The sequence below is a fragment of the Mastacembelus armatus genome, chromosome 4, assembly GCF_900324485.2.
Source record: "Mastacembelus armatus chromosome 4, fMasArm1.2, whole genome shotgun sequence".
Taxonomy (NCBI): domain Eukaryota; kingdom Metazoa; phylum Chordata; class Actinopteri; order Synbranchiformes; family Mastacembelidae; genus Mastacembelus; species Mastacembelus armatus.
In genome coordinates, this window is record NC_046636.1 from 12,246,677 (window position 1) to 12,251,968 (window position 5,292).

At 41.5% G+C, this 5,292-nt stretch overlaps 1 protein-coding gene across 2 annotated transcripts in view; it reads right to left on the reverse strand.

Annotated features, from left to right (window-relative positions):
• LOC113139733 (leucine-rich repeat-containing protein 24) overlaps window positions 1-5,292 on the reverse strand; it is a 41,160-nt gene that overhangs the window by 35,553 nt on the left and 315 nt on the right. The window contains exon 1 of one of the 2 annotated variants that reach the window (XM_026323196.1): window positions 4,213-4,370. The exons of the other annotated variant lie outside the window; for it this stretch is intronic. The gene's annotated coding sequence lies outside the window, so the exon portion shown is untranslated. Of the gene's footprint in view, window positions 1-4,212; window positions 4,371-5,292 lie in introns of those variants that run through there. 2 annotated transcript variants of the gene reach the window in all.

The window sequence follows — 5,292 nt, forward strand, 5'->3', positions numbered from 1 at the left end:
TAAATTTTCTCAAATTATAGCTACTCTAGATGGCATAGCCCTGGCCTCCAGCACGACTATAAAAAACCTTGGAGTTATTTTTGACCAGGATATGTCCTTTAACTCACACATAAAACAAATCTCTAGAACTGCATTCTTTCACCTGCACAACATTTCCTGTCTCAACATCCTGTCTCAAAATGATGCAGAAAAACTAGTCCATGCATTTGTTACCTCAAGGCTAGATTACTGTAACTCATTACTATCTGGATGTCCCAATATCTCCATAAAAAGCCTCCAGTTAATCCAGAATGCCGCAGCCAGAGTCCTGACAGGAACTAGCAAGAGAGATCATATTTCTCCTATATTGGCTTCTCTTTATTGGCTCAGAATAGAATTTAAATCCTTCTTCTCACATACAAATCCCTTCATAATCAAGCTCCTTCATACCTTAAAGACCTCATAGTACCATATTATCCCAATAGATCACTTCGCTCCCAGAGTGCAGGTCTACTTGTGGTTCCCAGAGTTTCCAAAAGCAGAATGGGAGGCAGAGCCTTTAGTTATCAAGCTCCTCTCCTGTGGAACCAGCTCCCAGCCTGGGTTCAGGAGGCAGACACTCTCTGTACTTTTAAGGCTAGACTTAAAACTTTCCTCTTTGACAAAACATATAGTTAGGGCTGGCTTCAGGCTACCCTGAACCATCCCTTAGTTATGCTGCTATAGGCCTAGACTGCCTGAGGACCATCGGTGCACTGAGCTCCCCTACCCTAACCCCCCCCCTTTCCCTTCCACTCCCCTCTCTTCCTCTCCTCCCACCTCACATGTATATTCCACCATTGAATGTCACTAACCTTGTGCTCTCTCTCTCCCTCTCTCTTTGTTCTCTCTCTTTTCTTTTTTCATATGTCTGTCCTTTTTCTTATGCTGCTCACAAAGTCCTAAATACCATTGTATAATGTACAGTGTCCACATGCACATTCACACATAAACATGCAACACATAGACTATATAAGGAGACACACATGCACATAAACCACTAGGCAGAGTCAGGAACACAACATGCACGGACAAGGGGACACAGACACACTTGTGCACATACAGATACAAGCACATACGCATACACACATCACACCAATCACTCTTAGTCTACACTTAACCAGCTAAACATGAACATACAATTTTGTTACGTGGGAAGGTACATGGGGTTGGAGAGATTAAAAATTCTAAATCACCTGAACAATCTACAAGCAGACATTATATTTCTGTGGGAGACTCGTTTAGCAAAGACAGCAGAACAGGCACTCAATTCACCACAGTTACCTCAAAATAAAAAGCAGAGGCCCCATGACAGAGCACTGGGGCACACCACAGTTGTTATGAGTGGACTTTAATCTATGTGTATGTATTTGAACAAAATGTGAATGGCCAGAGAGGTATGAGGTGAACCAAGTGAGTGCTAAATCTAAACCTGATTTTTTCAGTATTTGAGGTAGTATTGCTGTTTTTAGGGTAGACAAAATAGAACCAGAAATAAAGGAAAAGTGTACAGTATTGGTGATGAGTGGGCAAAGAGGAGGCAGAGAAAGTTTAATAAGGTTGGTTGACAATGGATCAAGTAGATGGCTTTAATTTACTGGTACAAGTACAAGTACAAGTACAAGTTAGTTCATTGTATTGCAATGAGAGGGCAAGTTAATGAATGTTTAGAATTTTTGTGTGAAAAAAGTCCATATATTTGTTACAGAGTATAGCAGAATAAGAATTTCTGGTTAACGTGTGTAGAGGTTTAGCAATATTATAGAGTGTGAAAAACAAGGTATGTCTATTACCTTCGGCAGACTGAATGGGAAGAGTAGCAACTATAAAAATGATCCTCCCTAAAATCAATTATCAATCATTTCTACTCAAACCCTCACTAGACCAGGAGTCTCCAGTTCCAGTCCTCAAGGTCCACTGTACCACGCCTGCACTAGACCAAAGCATATCTTAATTCTTATGGAAAAACAAATCACTATGAATTGGTTTAAAAACCCCACAGAAGGCAAAGTATTGTGGTGGTCTAGAATTACCACATTTTTATCATTATTTCCTTGCAAATACATTACAATATATACTGGCATGAAAAAGTTTCGAAACACCAAGACATTATTGGATGTTCACACTTAAATGTATAAAAATGAATACCAAAACACAAAAAAATATGTTTTATCATTCATCTGTAACAATTTAATCATTAGATAAACCATCTAAAACTTCAAACTGCTTTGGTATGTAACCAGTTTGTTATGATGGGAAAGTTTGGTTTCGGTTATGGACTATTTGGTTTCTTGTTTCCTGTGTCGCCTAGGGAGGTCCTAGGTAGCTTTATGTTTCGTTATCTGAATTAAGTACACCTTACACCTGTTCCATTAGTCTTTCGTTTCTTGTGTATATATACCTCCTATCATCCTTTTTTCTGGGCTGGAGGATTAATGTGTGTTCATGTTCGTTATGTTTGCTTGATGGCAGTGTTTGTATGTCCTGTATGATGAGAGTGTTCTCAGCCGTGCCTGAGCCTGGTGTGTCTGGGAAAAAGAAATAAAGACCGTGTCCTACACTTGGGTCCAGCTCCAATCCTTCATACCCACCACATTAACACAGTGTTGAACTTGAAGGCTTTGCATCTCGCTATTTTCCAGAAACCCAAGTGTATATGCTTTTAAATTGATCATGCATGGCCTCCTAGTTAAAATATTTCTTAAAATAAGTTCATGACTAGTAAACCAAAAATTTGAGCTTATATTTGGCTTTTCCTCCACGGAGAGAGTGACCAGTCATTTTGTGTGAAATGTTAAAATGTGGCCACTGTTTGCCAAACAAAAAAATAAAAAAAATGTTAATATATATATATATAACGTGTTAACATATTAAGGAAGGTGTAATGAATTAAGGAAGGTTATTGACAGCGCTAAGAAAATTTCTTTAAAAGGTGTACACTATAATCTCCAGAGACATGCTACAACTGGATCCAATCAGGACAGAAGATGGAATGGAAGTTACAAGTGCACATCTGCCCAAGAAGACAACATTGCTGGAAGCCCCACTCCGGGGTGCCAGCGCCAGACCCCAGCCATCCATTGCTTGCGCTGCGTGACCTCACTTCCTGGGTGTGGGTGGGTCTGGGGGCTGCCTGCACTGGGGGCAACACTGTGCAGGGGAGCCAGCAGCCTAAGGAAAAGTGGCGGTCTCACACCCCTGCTGTCCCGTGCATCGCTGGCCAGTCCTCCCAGGACTGCAGGAATCCCTGGGGATTGAACTGGGGGCCTACTGTGACCTGGCCCCTGTACTGAGACCTATGGATCTGCTCACCCCTGCACTGGCCACTGCCACATGATGATTGGTGCTTGCTGGAGCCATAGCCTGTTGTCTGGGCCCACGAGGCCTTGAAGCCAGGCTCTGGCTGGGCTGGGGTCTGCGTGTGCGGTCTTCTGGGGGTCTCAGTCCACTGTCCGCTTTGGGGACATGTGGCCTTTGGCTTTCATCCTGTGTGAGGATGGGGGTGCCCAGCTGTTGAGGCATGCACCTGTCTATACCTGGGGTGGGGGCGGAGGTGTGGTGGCCTCCTGATCTTGCTGTGTCAAACATTCAGTAACAAACCCGCACCCACACGCAGATATACTCATGCAGATATTCACACATTCACATATTTTATGGTAGTTGTAATTTCTGTGTATTATTGTTGACACTGTAAATTGTCTTATATATATTATAGTTATTATTAACATTATTGCATTGCACTGTTCTCACGGACAATAATAATGCATTGACTTTGTTTCACATTGTATTCCTGACATAGTATAAACAATATTATTTATATTGTATATGCATCACTGCAGTTGTCTGTTGACCGTCTTTTTCTGTCCTTTCTATGTGTTCCCTATTTCTGCTCCTGTCCCATTTTTGTTTACAGTTTATATTGTGGTATTCATTTGCAGTCTCTTCAAGTATTTAAAAATCCAGTTTGGGTTTGGTGATTTTAAAGGCATTACTAGCAACCACTCCCAGCCACTCTGGTATGGACATAGAGCACAATAAATCCATTTGTATTTTAATCTGAGTGTAAAAATGTTTTTTACAGCAGTGACGGCGAATTTAATCCTAAAAGCTCAAGTGGCTGAATATCACGTTGCAGGCCATCAAACAGGCTGAGCCCACGATACCCAGTAACAGTAAACAATAAACGTTTCATACCTGGCTGAGGAAGGATGGACGGAGACTCCCACAGTGGTATCTGCCCTGCACAACGCCTTCTTATTTTTGCTTATTTGGTCCTAATTCAGACATGATTTCAATATTTCAGGTAAGAACAGAGCAGCAGCTAATGGGTACTTGCACAGCAGCCCGTCGCATCCTCTCAACAGAAGAGCCAATAAAACAGAAAGGGATCAAACGCAGCACAGCGGAACATCAGGTGGAGCGTAAAAAACAACGGCAGGCCGGACGGCACATTCTGCAGCACCGAGTGCAAACTGCTGTGTGAAACGGGTTTGGGTTTCTTTGTTAAATCACAGCATCCAGCTGTTCAGTCAGTCTTCTCTCCTCTTCATCTGCCGAGGATCACCGTAAACCGCACTGTAAACACTGTGAATTATTCGGAACATTCAGCTTAATGTTATCATAATGAATATCTTCGAGATGGCAGCTGATTTACAGCCAGCGTTGGGAAAATGGAAGAAATTCAATCAAAAATCGCCCCTTAGCGTGCTGAACAGACTACAGCCTGCCTTGCACGAATCCGGTGTACTTCATGTTCCATTTTTATTAGCACTCAACATCAAAATGTGATCTCATCGTGATGAAAGTAGCTCCACTGCCCGCTAGGCTCCAAAAACAGCATTCCCTCGTGTTTGCGCTATACTGAGAGATCTTTCTTTTCTATTTGTCCAGCCAGTTTGGATCAGAATAAATAACCGCAGCCCCGGAAAGTGATAAGTTGAACCTTATCACTTTGACTGAGAATTTACTGCAGGACTAGGCAGGTTTTCCTCTGTACTCTGTACATTTGTCTTCACTTTAATAATATAGTATTTAAAATGTTTTAATTTCTTTAATTTGATGACTCAGGTCTTCCAAGGGGAAACGTTTTCACAAATCAATTCTAATCTCTATGTTTCAGGTGTAAATGCAAAACACCTCACTTACACATTATACTGTAAACTAACTGGTTTTCTTTCAATATTCATGATCGACAGACTGATGTTTGTTAAAAAAGCACTTCTTAGATGTGTCAAACTGAATCTCTTCATAAGTTGAAAAGAACAGAACACAACA